This window comes from Pristis pectinata, chromosome 20 (genome assembly GCF_009764475.1).
Source record: "Pristis pectinata isolate sPriPec2 chromosome 20, sPriPec2.1.pri, whole genome shotgun sequence".
NCBI classification, from domain to species: Eukaryota; Metazoa; Chordata; class Chondrichthyes; order Rhinopristiformes; family Pristidae; genus Pristis; species Pristis pectinata.
Genome location: NC_067424.1, coordinates 33,351,132 through 33,367,946, shown reverse-complemented (window position 1 = coordinate 33,367,946; position 16,815 = coordinate 33,351,132). Strand labels below are relative to the sequence as shown.

Below are 16,815 nucleotides of genomic sequence, written 5' to 3'. Positions count from 1 at the left end.
CCTCACAGTCTTGGCATCCTCCTCAGGGAATCTTTTGCACCTTCTTCGGTGCCCTTTCTGTAACATATTAGTACTAAAACCCCCAATTCTGGTCAAGGTTTGACATGCTTAAAGATAATTTCTAGAGAGTGAGAAATGAAAAGCCAACATGAACCACAGGACTTAATAAATCTTCTTTAAATAAAACAGCTGCATTTAGTGACCGGAGTATCTGTATTGTGGATTTCCTTGCTTGTCTACTCCATTCAGACAGTTATTATCCAGGCAGTATGTGTAACCAATTTTTCCTATCCAGACACAAATCCTTACATTAGTCTATATTGCATTAATTCACAGTTGCACACCTATGCCAAAAGTGGATTAACATCTATTTGTATTTTGCTGCACTCTAGATAAAGGAATATATTTTTGACTGGAACAGGGCCATTGTGTCAAGTTTGCAATTATCACTTCTGATTTGCCAATGTAAGTGAAATACAAACAAAGAAACCTCACAGCTTCTTTAAAAAAACATTTCCTTCATTGTTAACAGGACATAGAGGAACTGGCATCAAGGTCATGTTACCTTTGACCCACATGCCTGTACCTGGATTTTGAGCTTGCTGATCATCCCACTAGGAACATGGAATAAAAAGAGACTCTCTCTTTATTGCAGCTGTTTCTTTTAAGGGAGAAAAATATTACCAGAGAGAAAGAAAAAGAGGGGGGGGGGGGGGGGGGGGGGGGGGGTGTGAAGAGACAGAAATATGCAAGCCAAGGCTTCAATGCAAATCATTCAACCTATGCTGTCCAAACATTCCTGGTGAGTGAATTGAAAACTTGTTGAAACCCAATTTTGTCCTTCAGAGGAACTGACTGCATTTCCTGTTTTGCTGCAAGAGATTGTGGCCGGGCCTTAGTTTTACTCCACATCCTTGGCTTCAGTTTCTCCCAGATTGTGGAACAGCTAAGGCCAACCACAGGAAGCATTCAATCACCCTGCACTGCTGCCCTTGTTGCATCTGGTCTTCACACATCACATATCAGTCCACAACACAATCTGGCAAACAGTGGCTTGCACTGATAGTTGGCATTAATTGACACCCTTGGTTACAGATACAAATCTGTTTCTGCCCCAGCAACCCCTCTGGTGTTATATAGTTTACCAAGGAACAAGAAGTACCCAAGCACAACCCATAGCTATACTGGACACAAGGGCTGCACTGTGCGACTCCCAGGATAGCCTTGGCCACATACAATATAGCATTTAGGTAGGTGTTAGAGATAAATTCCAGTGACCCAGAGCCAAACTGTAATTTGTAATATGGTGCGCAGTTCTGGTTGCCACATTACAGGAAGGATGTGGAGGCTTTCGAGAGGGCGCAGAAGAGGTTCACCAGGATGCTGCCTGGATTAGAGAGTAATTAACTAGAAGGAGAGGTGGACAAACTCAGATTGTTTTCTCTGGAGTGTTGGAGGCTGAGGCGAGACCTGATAGGAGTATATAAAATTACGAGAGACAGAGATATTCAGAGTCATTTTCCCAGGGTGGAAATATCAAATACCAGAGGGGATAGAGGGAGAATGTTTAAAGAAGATGTGTGGGGGCACATCTTCCCCACACACAATGAGTGGGAGGTGCCTGGAACATGCTGCCAGTGGTGGTGGAAGCAGATACAATAGTTTAGTGTTTAAGAGGCATTTAGACAGGTACATGAACGTGCAGGGAATGTAGGGATGTGGATCACATGCAGGTAGATCGGTTTAGTTTAATTTGGCATCGTGGTCGGCACAGACATCATGGGCCAAAGGGCCTGCTACTGTGCTCTACTACGTTCTATGACAGTCACAGATCAGGACCATCTCAAGCTTGATCCTAGATTAACTCATTCCTATGAGGCCAATGGTTGATATTACACAAACATCAGCTGAATACACTTTGCAGCCTTGGTAGTGATAAGGAGTAAGCACCCTGGTACGCTGGAGAAAACTGATTCAGGTATAAAACAGGTTCATTGGACACAGCACAATGACCAGCCTTAGTGGAATTATTCAGGGAATTCTCCGGTTATCCAGGGCAACAATCCTCTCTCAACCAATGGCACCAACAACATTAACACAGGTTCTGGTGTACATTTACCCTAGCCTGTGGCTCCACCTCAGAAGCTCATCCCTTGGCTGTGGAACTTCCACAGGGCATGGTTAAAAAGACAAGGAGCACGGCGTGTAAGAAGCCATCTAACAAATTAAGACTGGCTTGCACAACCTTTCTTTGTGACAGAGAGAGACTACCATCTGATAAATAATGTGGCTACAGTCAAACTCAGCCGGGAAGAGGATAGGAGACTGCCTTGTAAAATCTCATTGAAATAGTTTGTCAGGGTTGTTTGTATCTGTAAATAATTGATTTGGCAATTCATTATTTATTTTTTTGTTGGTTTTTGCTTTGAGACCTTCAGCTATTTCTGTAATGGAAACGAATACTTGACTGAAGGGGGTTGGGTGCAGGGAATTCTCTCCTTGGTCTCTGTCAGTACTGCTCGTGTAAAATTATCTAATGTTTACAGCAGAGGTTTTCTTTGTCCAACAGTCTGGTATTAGGATACATCCTTAAAAAGCCCCCTCCTCCCTTCAGAGATATCAGTGAGAGAGATCCTCTGAAGGCATTCCAGAATTCAACGGTTGTTCTGCTCAGAAGCTGCGCACTCTGGTTTGCACATGTGCCCAAACTGGAATCCAGAGCTTCTGATCCATTGTGTGTCAGCGGTATAGACAGCCTAGGACTGCAGATGCTGGAATCTAGATGAAAAACAAGATAATGCAGGAGGAACTCAGCAGACCAGGCAGCATGCATAGAGAAAAGCAGGCAGTTAAAGTTTTGGGTCAGGACCTTTCTTCAGGGCTGAAGAAGGGTCCTGACCAGAAACTTTGACCGCCTGCTTTTCTCCACAGATGCTGCCTGGTCTGCTGAGTTCCTCCTGCATCATCGTATAGACAGCCTACAGCACTAGGCAGAGATCTCCGTATAGCTCACTGTTCCAGCACTCAGCCACGTAAAACCCAACCCCAGGATCATCTGGAGGTCCAGGACAACGGGAAACCACCAAGTGGCATCATGCTGCGCAATTCTAGATGTGTTTTTCCCTTTGTTCCCCACATCCAGAATAAACACACATTTCAGTCAGCACACAAATCCAAAAGGCAAAGCAAAAAGTGCTGGAAATAATCAATGTTTCACATTAACATTTTCTCTCTCCACAGATGCTGCTTGACCTGCTGTGTTTCTGGCATCTCTAGTTTTTTTGCTTCAAGCTGAAGGGGCTTCTCCAGTATTTACTGCCATTTCTCCTTTACACTCTGACTGTTCCTTCTGAACCACAGTGCATCAGTGGGCAGGCACAGTAATGTAATGGTTAGCGTAACGCTTTACAGCACCAGCGACCTGGGTTCAATTCCGGCTGCTGTCTGTAAGGAGTTTGTACGTTCTCCCAGTGTCTGTGGGTGCTCTGGTTTCCTCCCACATTCCAAAGACGTACGGGTTAGGAAGTTGTGGGCGTGCTATGTTGGCACAGGAAGTGTGGCGACACTTGCGGGCTGCCCCCAGAACACTCTACACAAAAGATGCATTTCACTGTGTGTTTCGACGTACATGTGACTAATTAAGATTTTTTTTGTTTAATGCTTTACTTGCTACTCTTACTGCTGGCCTACCATTGGAAGACTGGGACCACCCTGGAAGTGAAAGAGTCTGGCCCAAGGATGGGTGAATGCTGGCCATTTTATTATCAAAATATATTTTATTCATTAAACATGTTCCATGCAATATTTTGATTTAAGTGAACATTTTCATAACAAGTCATGTTATTCCCATTACTTAACATCAGTACATTGTAAATGAATGATAACCAAACAATCTTAAAACAAATAGTTCATGGGGCTTTAACACAGATTTCAACCAATTACTGTGTAATGGCAGGAGTGCCCTCTGCTGTGGTCCGTCCCCACAGAGCCCTTGTGGGCCTGGGCAGTTTGCCAGTTATCAGAAGATCCATCCCAATATAATCCTTCAATTTCCCACATGTTTGTGGATCTTCTGCTCAGACACATCTGTGCCACAGCATCACACACAGTTCATTTTTCACACCTGTTAAAATAGCATAAGGAACTTACCGGCTAGATTAATTCTTTAAAATTCAAGCCAGAATGTGGGTGTTTCTGGCAAGACAGGCTTGGGATTTTTTGGGGGTGGGGGGGGGGGGTGGTGGAAAGGAGTAGGGGCAGCTGATGAAAGACTTTTGTAAAAAGAAAACACACTATCATTTTTTTTAAATTCAGCAGCTTGTTAGACCATTTCAGGGGAGCAGAGGGGCACATGGCTCAGAGCAGCTACAGATGGCAAGATGGTGCAGCAATTTGTGCACTCCTAACCTCTGGTGCTATGGGAAGTTTACTTGTTCTCCCTGTGATGACTTGGGTTTCCCCTGGGTGCTCCGGTTTCCTTCCACATCCTATGGGAAGATTAACTGGCTCCTGCAAATTACCCCTTAGTGTAGGCAAGTGGCTAAAGAACCAAAGGGGAATTGACGGGCACGTGCGAGAGAGAATTAAGGTGCAGGTGTACGGGGAAACAAGGGGAGGGGGAATGCAACTGATGGGATTTCTCTGCTAGGAGCTGGCAATGGGCTGAATGTACTCTGTGTGCATCATAATACATAATAAGTGAACAGCAGGTCTCCTTCCTTAATGGACGTGAGTGAATCCGTTCAACTTGATAGTCATAATCATTTTACAGACACCCAATATTTTTTTTAAAACTTCTGTATTTTGTTTCAATAAAAACTTTAATTTTAATTCTCTCGCTGTCGCTTGACACCTTAGGTTGCAATCCCTAGACAAGGCCAGTAGCAAACTCACTAAACCACCGGGTCCGAGCAAAGCTCCCTTCGTGCCTCAGAGAATTCACCTCCACCACATCTGGCGTTTCACTGTTGCACCTTATTCCCAACCTCGACATTCTTGGCAGCTGCTGACTTTGAGAGTCAATTTGGGGAGGAGTTTCTCTGTGGTCAGTTACCCGAAAACAATCCGTTCCAATCCTCCTTAGATTAATTTTGCTTCACAGCCAGGTCACAAGCAGAGAAACTTGATGTGCCACTAGCCTCGTACTGGACTTGTACCCTGCTTCCAGAGGACTAGTCATATATAATGAGCAGTTGCCCTTACAGCCATGGAAGCTCTATTCTGTTGTCAGAATGTGTATATAAGTATGTGACTCATCCACCCGGCAAAGAAATAGTTAGTTGCTTGAGTGAGCTACAGGCATCATACTGCATAAAGGTTCTGTGCCAACCATTCCATCAGGAAATGTTCAACATGAGGCCTGTCACATGGCTATCTTCCCAAATAACATTCCAAAACTAAATGGTTAGATCTCAAGCTGATGATGTTGATTACTACAGAGAATAACAAAGCCAAATTCTGGGCTTTGCAATTTTCCATGCACCTCAACAAACCAGAACTTATCATGCAAGTATGCTTAGGATTGCATAATGCATTGGCAAGTGCATTTCCAAGCCATGGTACCCAGTGTAATTTGTAAAAGTGCCTTCTGCTGATTACATCAACTACCGCACCTTTGAGATTTAATATTGAGCAACTGCACAGAAGTTTCACTTTTCTTTCTTCCAAGTAACTCCTTGATCAAGCTTTTATTCAGTTGTCCTAACATCTCTTTATGTAGTTAGGAGCAACGGTCCCGTAAAGCACCTCAATCCCTTTTTACAATATGCCATAAGAGATGCTACCAGGGCAAGTGCACCAAGAAAACATTCCACAGAGTAAATAGACAATTATGTGGAATGATGCAGGCATTTTTGATGCTGCTCCCTCTCTCTCTTGTCTAAAATTCCAGCTGTCATTCAATTTGTTACAGATGTGGGCAGGTTTAATCAATCTGCATATTGAACCAACCATGCACACATCCCTTCCCTGAACCAGGCTATGGGCTTTCCCCACCACCCTGATACAACACTAGATCCAGGCCACAGCCTTGCCTTTACAGAGTAGCAGAACTCCACCACCCCCACAGTCCTGATGTCTACAAGGGATTCTTATTTTCCCTGCTCCATAAATCTTAGAAGTAACCACAGCACTTAAAGCCTCTCCCACTCTACTATCAACCCAGCATGAACCCTGGCAGGCTGTAGAGTTCTGATCCCCCATGTATACACCGCCATTTGAACAAATGGAGTCAAATGCTTCAAATGAGGAGAAAAACAACTTTTTTTTTTAAAAAGAGAATCGGCATATAGTGTATTTTTCTCTAAAAGCACATTATTGCTGCCACAAGCTATTGTTCTGTGGTGGACACGTGCACCATAGGAGCATGGAACATTTCAACTATACATTTACAGGTTAAAAAAAATTTACTTTAATATTTTCCCAGGGAGCTTGGATCAATAAATGAAAGGATCTTTCCCACTTGTTTCGGTTTCTCGGACGTGGGTGCATTAACAGTTTGAGCACAGGTAACTGGAAGTAGGAGTAAACCAGCTGGCGCCTCATGCCTGTCCTGTCCTTCAATTTGATCACAGCCGATCTGTACCAGGCCTCAGCTCCTCTTTTGTTGAAGGAATCTTCATTAAGTGAATGAAGCACCAGAAGACCCAACTCTTCCTCCATTGTTCAATCATGACCTCCTTTACTCACTCAGTTATAACGCACCTCACCTCACGATCCGCTTGTGATCCTACCCAACCCAAACGCGACTTCTCACCCAGCCAGCCAGCGTCTGCCCACCGTGTCACGACCCACTCATGTCTACCAGGACGTATACCCATCACAGTCCATGCTTTGCTCAACCAACCCGAGACCTGGCAGGACATATGCCCACCACAGCCATACCCAATTCAGTGCCACCAAGTCTGGCAAGGGCATTTACCCATCTCATTAGTAGCTTACCCTCTGCACCCTCCTGCAAATGACCCACTATCCATCTTCCCTACAGTTTTGGACTTGGCCAAGTATATCAACTCTAAACAGGACAGAGAGCAAGAAGCCACAGTTAACAGGAAGAACCATGATTATAATAATCATTTAAAATAGTACGTCTGCTCACTCACAGTGCCATTAGAACAGAACTCTCCCACCATCACCAGTGGCACCAACCTTTCTGCCAATGAGATGGTCAAGCCTCAGCAATACCAATGCCATCACCTGCTGTAATCCAGCATCACCCTGTGACGGTCAAATCAAAGCATACCTGCCAGTTGTGAACTTGTTAAAGCTCAATGCATTTTACAGTTCTGGTGCGTTTTAACCGCAGAATGGGCCAAGTGACCTCTCAACCAACAGACCAGATTGTAGCTTTGCCACATCTCATTGTGAATGGTGATGGACAATTAAACAGTTAACAGGAGGAAGCGGTTCCAAAAGCATCCCCACCCTGACCAATGGTAGAATCCAATATGTAAATGCTAAAGGCAAGGCCGAAGCGGTCGCCAGCACATTCAGCCAGGATTGCTGAGTGGATTCCACTCAGGCTACCAAGGTCGCCACCATCACAGAGGCCAGGTTCCAGCAGATTTGATTCAATCCCCCTGCGATGAGAAGAAACAGCTGAGAGAACCAGATACAGCAGTGGCAAAGGGATCAGACAACATCTCAACTATAGGACTGAAGAGCTGTGCTCCAAAACTAGCCATACCTAACAGCCAATCTGTTCTAGTACCAAAGTCAAGTTCATTGTCATCTGCACAAGTACATGTATGCACAGGTGCAATGAAAAGCTTGCTTGCAGCAGCATCACAGGCACATAGCATTAGAGGCACAACCTTCAGAAGAAAAACACAATTATACACATAAATTAAACCTCCAGTTACCTGTGCTCTGACCTCAATAACCAGATTCTGCGCTGGACCTCATAATCAAAGTCGAGTTTGTCGTGATCTGCACAAGTACGTCTGTGCACAGGTGCAATGAAAAGCTTACTTGCAGCAGCATCACAGGCATATAGCATCAATACAAGCAGCCTTCACAATAAACACAAATTATACATAATTTTTTTTTTGCAAGAAAGAACACAATTAGAAGAAAAACACCCGGTCCATTTTAGTGCAAAGTGATCAGCGTTGCTTTACTGAGGTAGTGATTAGGGTTGTGCCAGTTGGTTTAAGAACTGAATGGTTGTAGCTGTTCTTGAACCTGGTGGGGTGGGACTTCAGGTTTCTGTATCTCCTGCCTGACAGTAGCTGCAAAATGCTGCCCTAGTGGTCTTTACCTGACAATATGCAAAGTGACCCAGGTAGGCCCATTCACAAAAAGCAGGACAAATCCAATCCAGCTAATTGCCACTCAGATTACTCTTGATCGTCAAAGCGATGGAAGGTTTCATTAACAGTGCTATCAAGCAGCACTTAGCAATATGCTCACCAAAGCCCAGTTCAGGTTTTGCCAGGACCACTCAGCTCCAGATCTCATCACACTCTTGATCTAAATATGGACCGAGGAGCTGAATTCTGGAGGTGAGGAACTGCCCTTGAAGTCAAGTAGTACTTGTCCAAGTGTGACATCAAAGAGCCCTGTTAAAACTGAAGTTAATGAGCATCGTGGGGAATACACATCATTGGTTGAAGTCATATCTCACACAAAGGAAGATGGTTATACTTACTGGAGGTATGACTTCACGGCTCTAGGGACCCAGGTTTGATCCTGACCTCCAGTGCTGCCTGTGTGGAGTTTGCACGTTCTCCCCAAGACCACGTGGGTTTCCTCCAGGTGCTCGTTTTCACACACATATCTAACACGTGTGGGTTGGTGGGTTAATTGGCCACTGTGTAGGTAGGTGGCAGAGGGAAAATAGAAGAGGGTGGTGGGTGGTTGGGGGGGGGGGGGGGGTTTGGTGGGTGGGGCGTTGCAAGAAGAAAAATAGAATTAGTGTAGATGGGTGCTTGATGATGGACCGAAGGCCCTGTTACCATGTTGTCCAACCGTCCTTTATACAAGAGATGCCTTAGTATCTCATTGGAAACAACTCCGCTGACAGTACAGCATTCCTCCAGCACCTCACCAAGAACACCAGCTTGTATTCTGTGCTCACATTTCTGTTCTCTGGGATGGGACTTCAACCCACAACTTTAAAAGAGGCAAGAGGACTGCTCGCTGAATCAAACTACTGGGCAGGTACAGAAATGAAATGCGTCAGTATTTGCCTCAGTGACAGGACACGTAATAGAGGCAAGTGGGCTTCCCCATTTCCAACTGGACCCCCACCTTAACTCTGCAACTCAACTAAAACAGCAAATATGGAAAACACAGGATTCTCTGTCATGTCCTGTGGGAGCACAATTATTTTCCAGTGAAGCACTGCTCTCGCACAAGGGAATTCTACCTTGCTCACACAGCACAAACTACACAGACTACAGTCAAACTACACTGCAGCTGCTTTTATGCAAGTGTGGGGTACTTTACTCTACATTGTTTTCCTTTTTACTACCTTGATGTACTTATGCATGGAATGACCTATCTGGAAGGCCCGCAAACAAAAGCGTTTTAAGACAAGATATCTATTAGTCACATGTATATCGAAACACAGTGAAATGCAGCTTTTGCATTGAGTGTTCTGGGGGCAGCCCACAAGTGTCGCCACGCTTCCAGTGCCAACATAGCACGCCCACAACTTCCTAACCCGTACGTCTTTGGAATGTGGGAGGAAACTGGAGCACCCGGAGGAAACCCACACAGACACGGGGAGAACGTACAAACTCCTTACAGACAGCGGCTGGAATTGAACCACTATATTTTGGTATTGCGACAACAATAAAAATAAGAAAATTCCTTTAACCAAGCATTGCTACATACAGTACAAAAACCCAAATGTGAAAGGGCGGTGGCAGGGGGAACATTTAATTCCAGTAACCTTCAAGTCATGACAAGTTGGGAAAACAAGGGCCAGGACATGTTCTATAAGTCTTTCATCCCAAGGTAAGGTGTGCCCAGGAGATTCACCAACAGTCAGCATTAGTCTTGAGAAGATTTAGTTTTGGCGTTAAGGGTGGCACACAGTAGTGTAGCTGGTAGAGCTACTAAATCACAGCAACAGTGACCTGGGTTCAATCCTGAGTTTGGGTGCCACCTGTGTGGAGTTTGCATGTTCTCCCCATGACTGCATGCATTTCCGTCAAGTGCTCCGGTTTCCTCCCACCTCCCAAAGATGTGCGGGCTGGTTAACTGGCCACCGTAGATTGTCCCTAGTGTGTAGGTGAGTGGTGGAATCTGGGGGGATGGGAGGTGGAGAATAGGGTACAGGGACAATTAGTGGGGGGAAAAAACGCAATTGCTCAGAGCTGGCATAGACTCAATGGGCCAAATGGCCTCCTCCAACATCATTTTGAGTGAAAAGAAGTTGCTTCGATTTTAGCCACTCAAAACCATCTGCTCATTGTGTAACTCCAAATTTTAATGTCAGAGCGATGAAAGGCTTTGGTTGGGTGGAGACCAAGATGCTGTGGCTGTTCTTGGAGCAGGGCAGGTTAAGGAGGGACATAACAGAGTTGCTGGACGTTACGCAGAGTAACGAGAAACCATTGCCCCAGCAGTGGCAGTGACTGGAAGGCACAGATCAAAGATCATTGGCGAACAAACCAAGGGGGGAAAGAGGAGCAGAAATGGTTCTATGCCGCAAGTCATGATACTCAGCTGTCATTTTCAAAAGATGAAGTACTTGGAAAAAAATAACTTTCAAGGGTTCAGGAAGGAATAGGGAAGTCAGCCTCATTTAAAATAGTTCTTTTAAAGGGCCATCATAGGTACGATGGCTGTGTGGTTTCTTTCTGTACCATATGTACAAGATTGAGGCAAACAACAGCAGGCACAACAAAACTGAGCAGTCTGGTGGTTACACCCACTCTTAATGATTCAGCAACTACTGACTGAAGTTTTTGTTGTATGAAGCATATTGGGAGCAAAACAACTCAAGTTCCACAGAACTTCCACAAGTTATGGGCATCTCAGACAGCTTGAGAATCAGTGATTGACTTCTGGTGTGCAGGGTATCTTCAAAGCTTCAACCAGAGCTTTCTAAACCCTTCTCAACTACAGAGTCAACCTGTGCAGCTGCTTTGAGCATCCTATGGACTTGGACCCCAAGATCCCTCTGATCCTCCACACTGCCAAGAGTCCTACCATTAATACTATACTCTGCCATCATATTTGACCTACCAAAATGAACCACTTCACACTTATCTGGGTTGAACTGCATCTGCCACTTCTCAGCCCAACTTTGCATCCTATCTATGTCCCGCTGTAACCTCTGACAGCCCTCTATACTATCCACAACACATCCAACCTTTGTGTCATCTGCAAACTTACTAACCCATCCCTCCACTTCCTCATCCAGGTCGTTTATGAAAATCACAAAGAGTAAGGGTCCCAGAACAGATCCCTGAGGTACACCACTGGTCACCAACCTCCATGCAAAATATAAGCCTTCAACAACCACTCTTTGCCTTTTGTTGGCCAGCCAGTTCTGGATCCACATTGCAATGTCCCCTTGGATCCCATGCCTCCTTACTTTCTCAATAAGGCTTGCATGGGGTACATTATCAAATGCCTTGCTGAAATCCATATACACTACACCTATTGCTCTCCCTTCATCAATGTGTTTAGTCACATCCTCAAAAAATTTAATCAGGCTTGTAAGGCAGGACCTGCCCTTGACAAAGCCATACTGACTATTCCTAATCATATTATACCTCTCCAAATGTTCATAAATCCTGCCTCTCAGGATCTTCTCCATCAGCTCACCAACCACTGAGTTAAGACTCACCGGTCTATAATTTCCTAGGCTATCTCTTCTCCCTTTCTTGAATAAGGGAACAACATCCGCAACCCTCCAATCTTCTGGAACCTCTCCCGTCTCCACTGACGATGCAAAGATCATCTTCAGAGGCTCTGCAATCTCCTTCCTCGTCTCCCACAGCAGTCTGGAGTACATCTTATCCGATCCTGGCGACTTATCCAACTTGATGCTTTCCAAAAGTTTCAGCACCTCCTCTTTCCTAATATCTACAGAGGATGAGGGGGGGACCTGATGGAGGTATATAAGATGATGAGAGGCATTGGTCGGGTAGAGTCAGGGAAAAGTCAGAGACTTTTCCCCAGGACTGAAATGGTTGCCACAAGAGGACATAGGTTTAAGGTGCTGGGGAGTAGGTATAGAGGAGATATCAGGGGTAAGTTTTTTTTTACTCAGAGAGTGGTGAGTGTGGAATGGGCTGCCGGCAACGGTGGTGGAAACGGATACGATAGGGTCTTTTAAGAGACTTTTGGATAGGTATATGGAACTGAGAAAAATAGAGGGCCATGGGTAAGCCTAGTAATTTCTAAGGTAGGGACATGTTCAACACAGCTTTGTGTGCCGAAGGGCCTGAATTGTGCTGTAGGTTTTCTATGTAAACCCTCTCCAATGCTTCATTTAAGCTAATGGGAGAAGCCTTTCACTGGCTTGTACTGAAGTGATGGGAGTGCAGAACAATACACCGGCCAGTTACCTACAGAAAATTCGACTTGCTGGAGGATCTGAACATCAGTCAAGACGCTGGCAGAATTATTTGCCCTTCTTCACATTGTGCTAAGAAATCCATTACATCTAAACAGGATGAGAAGATCTCTGCCTGGGCAACATTCCCTTTCCTTCACAGGGGAGGCCCAACAGAGCAGAACTCAACCTCTCCCTCGAGAAACGTGGCCCTTATTTTGAGACACAAGAGGTGGCAGATTCTGGAATCTGGGGCGAGAAATAAACTGGAGGAATTCAGCAGGTCTGGCAGCATCTGTGGGGGGAAAATGGACAGTCAATGTCTCAGGTCGAACCAAAATGTCGACTGTCCATTTCCCTCTACAGATGCTGCCTAACCCATCGAGTTCCTCCAGCAGTTTGTTCTTTTATGGTCCTTATTTCTTTCCTTTTATATTTGTTACTTTAATATTATTTTAGGGGAAAAAAAGTGCATCCACTTCCCATAGCCAATAGGAACATAAGATAGCCAAGCAACATCCAATCAGGTAATGAAGGGGCTATTAGTTAAATAGCTTTTCTGCCATTGTCATTACAGACATTGTTCTTTTTTTTAAAGAATATAAAGCCCCACTTTCCACTGCCTGTGCTTCCTTCATTATTTCTCTGCAGCAATGCTGTGGATTGGTCCTGGATTTCCAAAGGCTCCAGGAGAAATTAGGGAGCTGGGAACCTCACAAGGAAGTGTACTCCATTTTGAGTAACAAGGACCATGTTTGTCAAGGTACAGTTCAAGTTCTGCTCCAGGTGACGTGTTCCCCACACCAACGCCGCCCAGTGTAAAGGAAGGGAATGTCGCACAGTCTGCAGGGCATTTAATCAGAGACCCTCCCGTTCTGTTCAGATGGATGTCATAGGTTCCATTGCATAATATGAAGGAGAACAAAGAATTCTTCCAGCATCCTGTTCAACATTCAGAGCCTCAAACAAACGAACCCTTGGAAAGATAGTTATGACACAAAGCTACAAATTAAGTGCTCAGTGCTTTAGGATCTTTCCTTTTAGGTCATTTAGAAGAGTAAGCAAATAAGCCAAAATCTCTCTCTCCCACACAGCCTTCTCTTGGGGTCATTGCAGTTATCAGCAAGCACAGCTCTCCACCACAGCTGTTGGATCCCTGATGCTGTTGCTTAGAACCGCAGTATTCGCCAACCTCCCATTGTACAGAACTGAAAGCTCTGGTTACTTTTATGGTCAGCAACCAAGGGCAAATTTCAAAATTTTCCATCTGTATAGTAAAAACCAAAATACCACTGACGCTGGAAATCAGATGCCAGAAATCGGTTTATTAATCCCAGTAAATAATTGAAATTTACTGTATTTTAATTTACAGTAAAATTAGCTGTAAATACTCAGGTCAGGAGATGGAAGCCGAGTTAATCTTTCAGGTTGTAGATTTTTCATTAGAATAATTCCAAAACCATCGGCCTGAAAGATTAACTCTCTCTCCATAAGTGCTGCCTAACCAACTGAATGCTTCTAGCATTTTCTGTTTAGATACCATCTTTATGGTTAAGTCATTCCACTTATAGCACCTCTACACCTTACAGCTACATTTAGCATTCTCCTGGTTCAGCCACTTGTATAATCAAAGAGGAAGAATGAGAACCAGATAACCTGGAGGCATTTGCTCCACTTATTACCTATTCAGTCTTCAAGCAGTCAGCCCCCTCCCTGCATACTCTTTCCATGAGATCCCAAGGAGCAAACCTTGTCTGTTATTTCCAGCACCCAGTCTCCTCCCAGCCTCTTCTTCCCCTCCCACTCTGTGGCAGCACTCTCCCCTCCAACTCAGAAGTCAGTGTGTTCAAGTCTAACTGCAGGGATCTAACCTGACAGTCCTGTGCTAACAAGACCTTCAATCATCGAATCATGCAGCAGGGGAACAGGCCCTTCAGCCTATCCGTGCCATCCATCCATCAAGTACCCATGTATACTAATCGCACAATAATCCCAGTTTATTGTCCCCACATTCCAATCAACTCCCCGCTGCTGTGTATGGTATGACAAAGTCTATCAGTCACAGAGTCATACAGCATGGAAACAGGCCATTCAGCCCACCATGTCCACACCAACCAGGGGACACCCATCTGTAGTAATTCCCATCTTCCAGCACTTGGAACATAGAACAGAACTACATAGGAACAGGCACTCCAGCCCACGATACCAAAGCAAACTAACCCTATCTGCTTGCACATGATCCATATCCTTCCATTCCCTGAATGTTGATGTGCCTGTCTAAATGCCTCTTAGACATCATTATATCTGCTTCCACCATCTGCCACGGCAGCATGTTCTAGACACCTATCACTCTCGAAAAAAAATTGTTTTGCACACCTCCTTTAAGCTCCCGCGACCTCCCCTCACCTTAACGCTATGCCGTCCAATATTTGACAGTTCCATCCTGGAAAAAAGACTTTCTACTCCATTTCCTCTGGGTGCTCCGGTTTCCTCTCACATTCCAAAGACGTAAGGGTTAGGAAGTTGCGGGCGTGCTATGTTGGCGCCGGAAGCGTGGCGACACTTGCGGGCTGTCCCCAGAACACTCTACGCAAAACATGCATTTCACTGTGTTTCGATGTACATGTGACTAATTAAGATATCTTATTTGTCCTCTCATAAATTTCTATCAGGTCTCCCCTCAGCATCTGATGCTCCAGAGAAAACAATCCAAGTTTTTCCAACCTCTCCTTATAGCTAATACTCTCTAATCTAGGCAACATCCTGGTGAACCTCTTCTGCACCCTCTCCAAAGCCTCCACGTCCTTCCTGTAAACAGAACACTACAGCACAGTACAGGCCCTTCAGCCCACAATGTTGTGCTGACATTTTATCGTGCTGTATGATCTATCTAACCCTTCCCTCCCACATAGCCCTCTATTTTTCTATCATTCATGTGTCTAAGAGTCCCAAATGTCCCTAATGTATCTGCCCCCACAACCTCTGCCGGCAGTGCGTTCCACGCACCCACCACTGTGTAAAAGGCAACCAGAACTGCTCACAATACTCCAAATGTGGCCTGATCAAAGTTTTATACAGCTGCAACATGACTTCTCAACTTTTACACTCGACATCCCGGCCATTGAAGGCAAGCATGCCATACACATTCTTACATTGCCACTTTTGGGGGAGCTGTGGACTTACACCCCAAGATCCCTTTGTACATCAATGCTCCCAAGGGCCCAGCAATTTACTACATACTTTCCCTATACATTTGATCTCCCAAAGTGCAACACTTCACACTTGTCCAGATTAAACATAACATAAAAGACCTCTTGAAGAGTAGGGTGCTTTTCGTGGTGTCTTGACCATTATTTATTCCTCAAATAAATGAGAGCGAGAGAGAGAGAGAGAGAGAGAGAGAGCCCAGTCACTATCACATGACAGTTTATGGAACCCTGTTTTCAGGAGTTAGCATGCCACACCTCTTGAGTACAGTTTCATAAAGGTACTAATCAGCTGCAAATCACCTTGGGCAAACTGAGGTCAAGGAAGACCTTATACGAGGTATAAGCCTCTATTATTTGCAGGTGGGCCAATTTTCCCCGGGGGGAACCAACTTCTACAGTATTTTGAGTTTATTCAGGGGACGGTTAACAAGTGGTTGCCAATAGGACTGCCAACATTAGCTGGGCTTTTCTTTCCACACGTTTCAACCCACAGACTCCTTCTCCACAAGGAGCCAAGAACATCTCGCAACAACTACAAACTGAAGAGACAATCGTTTCTTCCCACTTCGAAATGTTTTTCCAATTATAAACGAAAGTTTTCAGAAGTAAACCACAAAGTACTCTTTTGTTCCACACCTCTTTGAATGTCGCCTGCATCAATTTCCTGCAGATTAACTTTCAGTTCACCGACCGCAGGACAATCCTGAAGGATTGGAAACCGGACCCTTCTCCCGCCGGCATTTCCCCGGGACCGCCGGCCAGAGTTCAAAACTCTCCCTCTGGAGAGCGGGATTCAGACAACGTTCAGCTCCGGCTGCGCTTCACTGCATCCTGATGACATACTGTGTGTGGCGACACGGCGGCAGAACTCCAGCCACCGGGAGGCCGAACCACGGCGAGGTTGGGGACAGGAAAAATCTCCTACCCCAAATCCAGTATCCCCGGACACGGCCACGGCACTCCTCGCCTCTAACATTCAACAGAACCAGGTCGAAATGAATGAAGTGTTCCTAAAAGGGACCCCGCCCTCATTATATAAAACAGACTCGACACAGTTGTATCTATTTTTTGATACATTGCAGCCTGGAGATT

At 45.0% G+C, this 16,815-nt stretch overlaps 1 protein-coding gene across 7 annotated transcripts in view; it reads right to left on the bottom strand.

Annotated features, from left to right (window-relative positions):
* The window catches only part of LOC127580787 (DENN domain-containing protein 2C-like), a 108,487-nt gene that overhangs the window by 89,582 nt on the left and 2,090 nt on the right, over positions 1-16,815 (bottom strand). The window contains exon 1 of one of the 7 annotated variants that reach the window (XM_052034672.1): positions 16,360-16,768. The exons of 4 other annotated variants lie outside the window; for them this stretch is intronic. The gene's annotated coding sequence lies outside the window, so the exon portion shown is untranslated. Of the gene's footprint in view, positions 1-8,647; positions 8,783-12,527; positions 12,633-16,359; positions 16,769-16,815 lie in introns of those variants that run through there. 2 more of the 7 variants (XM_052034675.1, XM_052034673.1) reach the window with 2 other exon arrangements.